Genomic DNA, 13,946 nt, shown 5'->3' with positions numbered 1-13,946 from the left:
ATTAGAATGTTACTCAGTTATGCAGCCCATAAAGGGTTTAGACTATATCAAATGGACGTCAAATCTGCCTTTCTAAATGGATTGATAAAAGAAGAAGTCTATGTAGGCCAACCACCTGGGTTTGAAAGTCTAGATCACCCTAACTATGTCTTTAAACTAAAGAAAGCATTATACAGACTTAAGCAAGCACCCAGGGCTTGGTATGAAAGCTTAACCTCTTACCTAATATCCAAAGGGTTCAACCAGGGTCAAATTGACCCAACTCTATTCGTTAAGTTAATAAAAGAGGATATTTTTATAGCCCAAATCTATGTAGATGGCATAATATTTGGCTCAACTAACTCAGAACTTTTAGAAGAATTTACAAATTTAATGGAACAAGAATTTGAAATGAGTTTAGTAGGAAAATTAACTTACTTTTTAGGATTGCAAATCAAACAAACAAATGAGGGAAATTATATTTATCAGCAAAAATATCCAAAGAATTACTTAAAAAATTTGGGATGGAAAATACTAAAGAAATAAAAACACCTATAGCAGTTAACACTATTCTAGATAACAACCCAAATGAAAAATCAATTAGTCTAAAATACTATAGGAGTGTCATAGGTAGCCTACTATACCTAGCTACAAGTCGACCTGATATCTTATTTGTAGTTAGTATGTGTGCTAGATACCAAACCTGCTCTAAAGAATCACATTTGACTCAAGTCAAAAGAATCTTTAGATACCTAAAAGGAATAACAAATGTAGGTATTTGGTATTCTAGAACTAATAATTTTGAATTAATAGGGTACTCTGACTCAGATTATACTAGGTGCAAATTAGACCGCAAAAGCACAAGTGGTAGATGTCAACTACTAGGTCCATCACTTGTTAGCTGGTTTAGTAGAAAGCAACAATGTGTTGCTCTATCTACAACTGAGTCAAAATATATAGCCATAAGAGAATGCGTTGCACAACTATTATGGATGATGCACACTTTAAAAGATTTTAACTTAAATCTTATAAATGTGAAAGTATTAATTAACAATATTAGTTCAATTAACTTAACAAAAAATCCAGTGCATCATTCCAGAACCAAACACATTGAAATTAGACATCACTTTATCAGGGATCATGTCACTAAAGGAGACATTGAACTCAAGTACATTGAGTCAAAATCTAATTTAGCTGATATATTTACTAAACCCCTCCCTGAAAGTGAGTTTAGTAATCTACGTAGAAAATTAGGGATGTGTTTATAGATTAGGATTCTAAAAATTCAAAATTTTGTTTTAAAAAATGATTATTTTTAAATTTTAAGAGAAAATCTTTTTCAAAATTTCCCTTTTTTAGAATTTCAAAAATAAATTTTAGCCCTAGACTAGTTCAATCCCTTAGAAAGCATGTACCCATAGAGCTAGTAATTAAACATCTCACCAACACTCTAGGCTTACCTTGTTTATGATTGCTGAACATAAAAAGGGGTGAGATGTATAGGCAAATTGCCTGGACTTAAGATGCTTATTTCAGTGCATCGACATAAGTATGGGCGTTAAATACAAAACAGACATTAATCAAGTTAAGTGATTCAGTTTGGTCAAACACCAACTGATTATAATTAGCTTAATCTGGCCAACCAAGTAAAAGTTGTCATCTTTTAATAGTCAATGAGTAACTGATTAGTTAGACAGTTGTTTTTATGTCAGGTTCAGGGAGGAATTAATTTCATATTTTTTCCCTTAAAAAATATTTTCAAATTATTTTTTTAAAAAAAATATTTTCGTAAAAATATTTTTAATCTGTTCTGAAATATGACTTATTTTTAAAAATTAACTCTAAGCTATTTTTAAGAATCGGATCTAACTTAGTTTTGAAAATTGATCTTACTTAATTTTAAAAATTAGATTTTTCAAACTGAAAATCAGATCTTAATTAATTTTGGAAATTCATTTTGAAAGCTAAATTTTACAAAGTTAGTTTTGAAAATTATTTTGCAAATTGAATTTTTTAAAATATGATTTCACTTAGTTGGATTTTACAAACTAAATTTTTGAATATTGAATTTTATAAGCCTAATTTTTTTGAAAAATACATTTTACTCGATCTTAAAAATTAGCTTTTCAAACTTAAGTTTCAAAAATTGGATTTTACAAATCAAGTTTTTAAAATTTTGATTTGAAAATTAAAATTTTCAAACTTAATCTTGAAAATTGATTAGTATTGAAAATTGATAAACTTGGGTTTGAAAATTATACTTGTACAAAACTATCTAAGGTGTTTTAAGCTTGCAAAACTTACTCTGAAAATTCTAAAAATTTTACAAAGTAATATTTCCAAGTTAGCTTTCTAAAGATTGACTATTTTTTAAACTTAGCTATTTTTGAAATATTCTCCCCCAAGTTAATCTGACTTATGTTTGTGTTTTTTTTTCTTCTTGCATTGTTTCTCTTTTCATCCATGTTTATGTTTGATGAATGCCAAAGGGGAAGGGTTATGTGGTTAAGTTAGTTAAAACGATAAAATACCAACTTTGAAACAAAAACTAACTTAAAAATCTGATAATGCTTGTTTTACTTGCATTCTTTTTCACTAACTTAACCAGGTTGTCATTGCATCAAAAAGGGAAAGATTGTTGGTGCGGTTAGCACTAACGGTCTAACTCAGGTTTTGATGAATGACAAAATAGGTTAAGTTAGTTTTGTTGTTATCTAACACTCTGATCGAGTGTGTAGGCGAAGCCCAGACAGGTCGACGGGCTGACCGGATGTCTGGCACGAAGCCCATCTAGGTCAACGGGCCGATCGGATAGCTAGCACGAAGTCCAAACGGGTCGAAGGGCTGACCGGAGGTTTGGCACGAAGTCCAGCTAGGTCGACGGGCTAACCGAATAGCTGGCACGAAGTCCAGACGAGTCAAAGGGCTGACCGGACGTCTGGCAGATAAGTTGAGGTAAGTCACTGGAGGAGAGTGACTGTGAGGAGGTGTTCCCGGGAAGGGAACTTAGGTGTCGATCCGACTTAGAACTATTTCAGAACTCTAAGTCGAGATCTTGACTAAATTCCGGTCTCGAAGAGACGGAATCTAATTAATATTCTTTTCTGTTGAATTAAAAATTGTGCTAACAATCTGTTTTACAAGAGATATAAGTGCCTCGGACTAACATTTTTTTGTAGGAAGGAAGCTGCTGAAAATCAAGGGTCCGGGCGCCTGGAAGGGATCCGGGCGCCCGGAGGTAAGTTTTATCTCCAAACGTCACCTCGACACATGGAGCTCGCTGATTGGCTCTGCTACATCATACTCAGGGCGCCCCGAAGGGATCCGGATGCCCCGAACCTCCTATATAAGGAGGTCAAGGGTGGAGAATCAACACAACTCACGATCTGCTCACTTACGCTCCTGCGACGTTGCGACGCTACTCCGACCATGCGTTGTTCTTTCATTTTTCTTTCTGTTGTCGGTATTATTTTTTATTAGCATTCCTATACTTAGATTTGTAATAAGCTTTCGAATTGCTAGTGAATTGCCCATCGAAAGCACCCTTGTGTGCGGGCCTTGGAGTAGGAGTCGCTAAAGGCTCCGAACCAAGTAAAAGGTTCGTGTGTTAGCATTGTTCTACTTTCGTCTTTTCCGCTGCGTACTCTTTCAAAAAATTTTAATCGTTATTCACCCCCCCTCCCGCAAACTCATCGATCCAACACATATGACCACTACTAACCCATACTAAGTTCGGGAGTAGCGATCGTCACTTCGCCTGCCAAGCTCACTGCGACGTCTGGTTTTCGCCTTCGAATCTTCGTTCGTCATAAGTTAATTTGACTCTTCACTTTGGGATTAGGGTTTGAACCATTAGGGTTCATATGGTTTTGAGTCTTCTTCTTGAATATTGTACTTAACTCTACGAGCATATAAATATTTCCTCTATGTTATATTTTATCCTAATTAGTCATCATCATTGATTGAAATTGATACCTTTAATTGGAGCTAAATATGTCATTCTCTATCAATGGAAGACACTTGTGATTCTAATCAGCTATACATTCCCTAAGTTGCTGAAGATCGAAAACCATGGATTAGGATGAAATTTCCATCATTGGAGGAGGCCTTTTCGGTCTATAATCAATATGCACGTGAAGCCGAATTTAGTGCAAGATTAGGCAACAGTAAGAAAAATAAGAGGACAAATGAAATTGGATAGAAACAATTTGTATGCTTTAAAGAAGGACAAACAGATGATAAACGGAAAAAAGAAGCACAAGTTGACAGTGTAAAGGAAAGAGCACATGGTGAATTAAGGACTAGATGTAGGGCAAAACTTTCACTTGTTAAAGAACAGACCGGGCCAAATTGAATTGTCTCAAAATTCATGGAAAGTCATAATCACCCACTCTCCACTCCTTCGAAGGTGCATTTGCTTCGCTCACATCGCCATATTTCTGAAGCCAAGAAAGTATTAACGCAGCAGTTTTCAGAGGCTAATGTGCCAACTTGTTAACAAGTCCAATTATTGGAGATAGATTCTAGAGGACCTGAGCATCTCGGTTGCACAGAACGGGATATTAGAAACTTTGAGAAAGAGCTAAGGGATGAACAAAAGGGAATTGACGCTGAAACACTCATTGAGTTATTTGCAACTGAGAAAGAGAAGAATTCTACCTTTTTATGATTATGAGACTAATTCAATAGAAAGATTCACTAGGTATTTCTGGGTGGATCATGTATCAAGGAGGGCATACAACGTCTTTGGTAATGCAGTTGTATTTGATACCACATATAATACCAACAAATATGGGTTGATTTTTGCACCCTTCGTAGGAGTTAATCATCATCATCAGAGCATTGTATTTGGTTGTGCCTTTCTAAGTGATGAGAAAACTGAGTCGTTTGTTTGGTTGCTTACGAAGTTCATAGAAGTCATGCCTAAAGGTCCACCAACTGTGATCATCACCGATCAGGATCCAGTGTTGACGAAGGCCATTACCCAAGTTTTTCCTCGCACAGTGCATCGATATTGTTTGTGGCATATACTCAATAAATTTCTCGATAAATTACCCCTTTTGACTTTTCGCAACTACTATCAAACCATAAAAGATTTAATTGTTAACTCCTTAACCCCTGAAGAATTTGATAAGTCATGGGAAGAAGTTATCAGGTGTTCTGGCTTGGAGAAAAATGATTGGTTAACATTGATGTATGAATTACGACAAAGGTGGGTCCCATTATTCCTTAGCCATGTTTTTTCTGCTGGAATGTCAAGCAGTCGGTGATCTGAAAGCTCACATTTATTTTTCAAAAAGTATGTATCACATAAGAACTCATTGATTGATTTTATCATGCGTTTTAATAGAGCATTGCGACACCAAAGGCACAATGAGTTACTTGTCGACCATATTGATATGGTCGAGCAGCCAAAGATTAAGACAAATTGGCCAATGGAATCTCAAATGGTTAGGGTGTACACCAAAAAGAAATGGTTGGATTTTCAAAGTGAAATGAGTGTGAGTCATGGTTATTATGTGCAACAAGCATCTATAGTTGGTGATTTAGTAGGTTACCATGTCATGAATTTTCAAAGTGGTTCATCTACAAAACCAAGGGTCCTCACACATGACAAACATGCAGACTACATATCGTGTAGTGGTAGTAAATTTGAGTTCGAGGGCATTCTATGTAGGCATATGTTAACTTTTTTTCGTATCAACCAAGTGTTTCTACTGCCTGATAAGTACATACTCAATAGATGGACAAGAAATGCCAAGGTTGGGGCAATCTATGATTTTGGTGAGCAAACTTCCATCGGCAATCCATATGTGAAATTGATGGCAAGACACTCGATATTGTCCTATAAAGCTTCAGTAGTGATCGATGTTGCATCTTTGATTGATGAGGGGATAAACCTTTTGGATGACCAATTCGATTGTATATATAGTAAAATTCAAGAGCTGAACATTAGCCGAAAAAGTGACAACCAAAGTCAAAGGAAGAAAGGTATAGATGGAGGCCCCTCTATTGTAGATCCTTCTTTAGTAAGGGCAAAGGGTTGTGGAAAAAAATTGAAATCTTCAAAAGAGATGTCAACCTCAAAGTCCAGGCTATCTCATGGATGCGGTCACCAAGGTGTCTCACACGACAAGCGCAACTGTCCATTATTGCAGCAGGGGTATGCATCCATTAATTATCTCCTTAAAGCATACAAATTTAGCTGAGCATATCAATGATTATCATCCATTAACAATAAAGTTAATGACTAAACGATTGCCAGATCAACTGCTACAGAGAAGGAGAATACCAACGATAACGAATCCTATGAAGAAGATTTGGCATATATAGCTGGTACATTCATGTTTTTATGTACCTATATAACTGAATATGGACAACTTGCGACTTATAATTATTGCACTATTGTTGTAGGTTCTAACACCTTGCCCTTTGCGTTATGAGGATAGGTTTGCCAAACTCTCGGTGAACGGTTATGACTGATTACAGATCGGTTTCCTTCTGCTCTGAGCCTGACGCTATTATTCCAATAAGAATCTGAGATGTATCACATAAACCTAAATTTGGTTATAAGAAAATCATTTCTCCACAAAACTTCCTTTCATCACCATCCCTCTTTCTGCCAATACTCAATTAATGGACTGATGGTCTCCATAATAATATAATTTCAAATAATATAAGTGACCATGGATGGTACACTTTGTAGCATATCACGAATCTGACGTAGCTGTCCCCTCGGGACGGTCTAGTGGCTAGTACATGAGGTGTTGCCACCATGAGGTATGGGGTTCGAATCTCGACAAAGCCGAGGTAAATGTCTCCTTAATGTGTTAGTCACTATTCTAAAGGCTAGTAGCCGTCCGTGATTTATCTCCTCTGTGTTGGCCCTCGGACGGGTTGGCGAGGGCGCTGGGGGCGAGCATATTCACCTTTTGCCACCACGAATCCGACGTAGCTGCTACAATGTATAGCAGCTAATCCGCACTAAATGCTACATCGTGTAGCAGCTAATAATCAGTCACTCATTTTACTCAGATTTTCATGCTATTTAAATTATATACCTGACTATTGAGTTATTAATACACAATGTAGCAGCTAATACGAAGTAATTGCTACACAGTGTAACAGCTACTCTTGAGAAGCTGCTACATTGTTAGGAAATTCTATATACACTAAGTTGATACTATGTGTACAAGCTCATTTTTTTATCCAAATACAAATCACATGGGGGAATAGTTGTATTCACGCATCCACTGGTGGGCTACTGACAAAGCAGGTTTTTAGGTTGAAATTATAGCAGTTCGGGGGCGGAAACTGCTAAAACATATTACTTCATGTTGTAGCAGCTATCGATCCGTAGCTGCTACAACATAGAGAGAGGCATTTGGCTCCACATCTTAGATCATTGATAGAATAATAGCCTAGAAATCTGGTTCATTACTCTCTCATCGTCCATAAAATGACCACTCATAGCAGCCATAACCCATATGACTAGTCGTAAATCATAACTCGTGATTGAAACTATAAAGCTGCTTTGTTAGAAGGGCAACTGTGGGCTCGTGACTACTCCTATTCTCAGATTTAATAATATAGCGCCACTGCTTTCCTATATAACAGAGGGTCGCAGCATTCCTGATTGTCACAAAAGAAAGCAAGTAGCTTAATCATGGATTGCCCACATTTTCTCGGCACCACCTTCGTTATTTCTTTCATGTCATCCTCTGTAAATCCTGAAGTGTATCAAGCCCCTCTTCCGTGTTGGCCCTAGGACGGGTTGGCGGGGGCACTGGGGGCGAGCGTATTCACCTTTTGCCACCATAAAGTCTATCAAGCTCCCAAATTGGGAAAGACAATGCTGTCATGTTGCCTTCCACGATCTAGAGTATGCTTCCATACTCATAAACATAGTTCCTTAATGCGAACACCATCGTTTAGCCCAGATGCGTATACGTTGATGAGGTTTGGTCGCTGGAGTGGATTAGGAGAGGTTGATCACCTCAAATAACTTTTCCTAGCCACTACCAAAGGATGTGAGGGACGTGAAAAATAATATAATCTGTTTGGTGTTCACAACACTCTGTAAGTTGATGAAGGGTGTTCCCACATGGAGAAGAATGTGGACACAACTTGGCCAATATGAAAATGGTGTTGTCTGTATGAGAGCAATGTAAGCGATCATGGGGGTTTTGAATAGTGTTCAATATATAACTGACGATGCAATCGAAATATAAATGTATTGACATTATTTTCTAGGGTAAATGTATAAATATATTGTATGAGTGTTATACCTTGTTATCTTAGTACTATGTAGCTACTATATTATGTACTAGCTATTGCCAGATAATTTTAAACACCGGATTAATTTATTTTTACATATATTATTCCTATTTAATTTCTTAAGTATATCATAATATCACACATAAATGTCCTTATTACATATTTATGGTGACACTAATGTTTTGGTGACATCTACCAAAAACACCCTATAAAGTGATGTCGTCTTAGACCCCCCTCAATTTCCTGACATTTTATAATGTCGTTATACAATATCAATGCTAACATAAAAAATGTCCTAATTTAAAGATATAACGACACTCTAAAATGTCAAGAAAAGTCCTTTTTAGGAACATTTATATATGTCATGTTATCATTATAACAATGACAATGCTAAATGTCACAAAAACTCATTTATTATGATATTCATATTTTTTTATAAAGACAAAAAAAAATGTCAGTAAAGATAATTTATAAAATCATTTTAAATGTCACCTTAACTAATTTATTATGACAATAGCAAATGTCATTATAATAATTTATAAATATATTTAAAATGATCATTAATATTCATATAGAATATATAATATGAATTCAATATTTAAACATCATTACAATCCATCCACCATTCAGAATAGAAAAAAATTATAAAATACAATTTAAAATGCAAATAGATAATCTAAATTCATCCAACAAATATTTGAGTCAAAGTTACAAATGCAAACTAACGACAAGTTCTTTACATTCAAAACTAACAACACACTACACTAAAAATAGTAAGTTTTAGAACAAAGTCTTATAAAATAAAAACTAACTAGGCAGACCCTCTTCAACCGTCATATTGCTTCACAAAAATCCAAGTACCTATCACCTACAAATACAATGAAAGAATTTGTATTAGTGAAATAAAACAATGAAAACAAAAAGTTAATAGAAATAATGATAAAAATTAAATATCATACCAAACGAGAAAATGTAAAGTATCATTCCAAATCTACCTAATAGTAATTTTCGTTTACTGTTAACTGCAAATGCATTTCATATTTATTTAAAATTATAATTACATGATAAATATAAAAGATTAATAATATTTCAATGAAAAGTAAGAAATATACCAGATGATAAGGCCAAGATATCATTCCTCCAAGTATATCCTCAAACTTCTGTAAAAGATCATAAGGTCTAATTAAACTCTCTTCTGGTTCTAGGACAACTTGTATTCTTACTTCACACCAATTTGGTCCTAGTGCTTGTCTCCCTACTATAGTATTTGGATCCATGCTATGGAGCACTCCTTTTGCCACAATTTTCGTTGAATCAAATAAACTTTTGATCAAAACAGAACATCCAATCTACAAAAAGAAAAATAGAGTTAAAAATTTTGAAGAGTTTTGAATATGTGTGACACGCATAATAAAAATGAAATTAGATAAACCTTACTCGTATGGAATAATTCAACTCGAGATGGAGGGTGTCCCTTTTCTTTTTCCTGCAAATATTCAAGTTCATCCCAATCTAATAAGCATGTTTTCCACCTTCAGTTACTTCAATAAAACTAATCAACAAAAGCTAATCAACAGAAGCATGTTTCCAAAGAGCATCAAACTTGAACAAAAATATTATATTATCTTAACGTAATCGGTGGGAGTAGCAGAAGCATTAAACTTGAAGTTAGATGGGAGCAGCAGCAGCCAAAAAAAAAAAAGCAAAAATTATATTATCCATGCATAGACTGACAATACCTCTAGTTCTATACTATATAAACAAAAATACTTTCATCGTTTCAAGATGAGGACCAATGGCAATAGTTCACTTCTTAAACAAATCAATATTCACTTCTTTGTAAAATCACTGTGTTTTCACAATTAGATAACTTTTATATCTAAATTCAAGTTGTTACAACATGTTATACATGCATAGACTGACAATACCTCTAGTTCTATACTATTTAGTCGCATGCTTTGTTTACTAGAGGTTCTCATACCATTTAATTGAAGCATGAAAATTTTTAAATCTTTGCAGTTTTCCAGTTAGTCTTTCTAGCTAGTTTCTACATGTAGATTGGTTCTGGTTTGACAACCAAACAATATGGCCTGATTCCTTTGCCATTTCAACCTCCAGTCTAGTTCAAAACATTAAGTTGCAACAATTTTGCAAATAAATGCACAGGCAGACATTCCATAGCTACTCAAGATTTTCAAAGTAAATGCACGGGCAAATAAATGCACCAGCCACATTTTTGCTACCATTCAGATACATTCTATGAGTTTCAAAGTCTGAAGTGCATGTAGACTCCATCAAGGAAGCAACAAACTTGAATCAATGTTGCTACGGAAGATTTTGCTTGAAGTTTCATTTGACATTTACTTCATTACTAGAAGTCAAATGTGTACTTTATGACTTTAAACTACCTTGCTACTAAGGTCGAGCACAAATGACATGTTGACTAGGAGTTAAAAGATAATTCAACCTCATATGCAAGGTTCACAGTAAACAAAATCAAAAGAAATCCGTGAATTAATATTTGAAAAACATGGCTTGGACTTTGAGTTAGGATCATTAACTGACTCACACTATATAGAATAGACTGGAAAGACCTTGAGCAAGAATAGACTGAATAGACTTCAAACTACCATTTAGAAAGTGAGATGATACTAAACCTCGTATAGAATTATAATATGAATAAGAAGAATTACCAATTTGTGTTGTACTTGAGCAAAAGATGTCCTTCCAGTGGTTTGATGCATCATTATCTTGTGCTGTCTGGCAGATTTATTTTTTTCGCACATTTCCTAATATATTGAAATATACACATGTTACTCAAAATAAAAATCTACATACGATTAGAATCAAATTATATTCTAAATAAAAAAATATTGTCTACCTTTGATTTTTCTTTGTTCCAAAAAGTAATTAGTCCCATGTACTGTTCGACATGAGCTCTTTCAACTCCATTTCTATACTCCTCAGTTTGTCTCAGTAAAACCATCCAACTCTTATCCATAATGATTCTAAAAAAAAAAAATTATTCAAATAAGTTTAGCATTATATATAAATTGAAAAAAAATTATCATGATAGAGGTAATGCAAGTGAAATGCATGTCTAGATAGTATAATCTAGAATGTAAAGGTTCCTTTGCATGTTTAGTTGCAGCAACTTCTTAATACTATATTACAGAAAATGAATTTGCAGAAAATATGTTCTGAATTAAGCAAAACATAGTAGAGGTAATTTGGATCGTAGCAACTACAACAAACTTTGATCAAATATGTTCTGACTTTTCTACATAGTTGCTACTGATCTGCAAAAATCTGTAAAAAAAAATTTGATGATTGAAAAATCTGCTACATAGTTTCTGATTAAAAATATGTTCTGACTTTTCTACATAGTTTCTACATAGTTGCTAATGATCTGGATACATAGCAAAAAAAAACTGCAAAAATATTCTAGGATTATATCCAACTAAGTTTGATGATTCTTAATTAATTGATTTGCAAAATGCAGATTTGGTGTATTATGTTTCTTCATATCGTGCCTAGTGAAAATTATGAAGCAAGATTAAGCAATACACCAAATTATGTTTCTTCAACATAATACACCAAATCTATACACTAATGCAGATTAAGCAATACACTAAGCAAAACAAAACAAAAAAAATCTGCAAAAACCTAGAACCAAGAGAGGATTAGCACATACACAAACCTAAGAAGATGAAGGGTGGATTCAGCGCGTTCCTGGAAAATGCAGCAATTGAAGGAAAAGAGGAGGTGTGAGAAAATGCGCGTTCTTGGATTCGGCGCGTTCCTGGATTCGGCGCCTTTTCCTGGAAAATGCAGCAATCGTAGGGAAAAGATGAAATCCAAGGACAAAGAGGTGGTGTGCGAAAATCAAAACCTGGCCGTGTGCGATTGGCGATTTGCGGCGTGCGAACGAAAGGAAAAGAGGAGATCGATCGAAGGAGACTTACGGCGTGCGACGTAGGGAAAAGAGGAGATTTTGATCGAAGGTGAATGAGCTCAATCGCTGGCGGAAGGAAACCTAGCGGCGTGAGAAAATATCACGCGGCGTGAGAAAAAGAATCGGCACAGGGAATTAGGGAAAAGAAAGAATCGGTTTAATATAATTGTGTTTCTTAAGTTACGTTAATTATTAAACTAATTATTTTTATATTGACATTTATTAAATCTGTCATAATAAAGGGTTTAATATGTTATTTGTTTTTATTTTTTTTGGGTTTTTGATAAATGTCATTATAAGGTATTTATAATGACATTTTTTTATAAGTGTCATTAAGAAAATGTCATAGTAGACCTTTTTTCTTGTAGTGTAATGAATAATTGAACAAGCATGCGACCACAGAAAATAACGTCCACGTTGGAGCAGCTAGTTTGTGGTAAACATAAACACCATTGTAGGAACTGAAATATCATTCCCAGATAACGCATTAAAGGCAACGGGAGGAGTCGGTGAAATTTAATTTTATTCAAGTTGAAATTGTAGTAGTTACTAGTCGGTAACTGCAATAACACAGACCACTTCCATATGCATACTATTGGAAGTGCCAATGAATGTAAAAATGTAATGGCACAATATATATATTTGCATAATAATTGCTAAAAGGTAATTGGTAAGTTAAGGTTTTTTCGACCGTTAGCTACTTCAACGTGTAGCAGCTATTCTGGCGTAACTGCAATATAGTGTAGCATCCACTCTTGACAAGCTGCTTCAAGGTATAGGAGTTAGTACGGATTTGCTGTTTCACAAAGTAGCAACTATTGTAGAGATGTGAGCTGCTACAAGGTATAGCAGTTACTGGTGATGCAACTAACATGCCCTGTCATATATTAATAATTCAATGGTCAGTTATATAATTTAAAAATAATAAATTTAAAGAGACACATCAATTAATTAGTGGTGACCTACCACATCTGGTCCATTCATCCATGACGTCTATAGAATGACCACTCATAGCTGTCATTTATGACAGATATGACTACTCATACCTGTCATAAATCATGACTCTTGAAGAATTCAAAAATCGGCTTTGTCAGAAGTACAGCTATGAACGCGTCAATACAACTATTTCTAGAATGAATAGTAAGTGCCTTGTTTTCCTATATAACAAAGGCAGGGAGACTCCTTTTATGACATCCAAATATAAATGAGTAGTTCTAATTGGATTGATGCCATTTTCTCGACACCACCTTCATCATTTCTTTCGTTGAATCTAGTCTACATATTCAAGTGTTTCTTTCATGCACTAAGGAATCCTCATGAAGTAACCATATGATTCTTATCACAACGAACTTCTCCCATCCTCGACCAAATGACATGGATAAGGTTAGGCCGCTCATGGAGTGGTCTATATTCTCCCTAAAATCATGTGTTCGTGATGAAGACCCTTGAGAGTTCACCGAGGAATCCTCATGGAGTAACCATAAGATTCTTGTCTCGACGAACTTCTCCCACTTCTCCCATCCACGACCAAATGATGTGAGGTAGATGGAAAACAAAAGAGAACAAAGTGAGGGGTCAAGGGGGTTCAGACTATATTACAATTATGACGTATTGATAATATTAGAGAAGACAATATAATCTCTGTCATATTGATAATAAATAAATTATTCCTATTTTGTTTCTTAGATTTGTTGGATATCATAATGAGGTAAATTAAAGTGGACTCATGAGTCCT

Source organism: Zingiber officinale, chromosome 11A (genome assembly GCF_018446385.1).
Source record: "Zingiber officinale cultivar Zhangliang chromosome 11A, Zo_v1.1, whole genome shotgun sequence".
NCBI lineage: Eukaryota > Viridiplantae > Streptophyta > Magnoliopsida > Zingiberales > Zingiberaceae > Zingiber > Zingiber officinale.
This window is presented reverse-complemented; position numbering follows the sequence as displayed.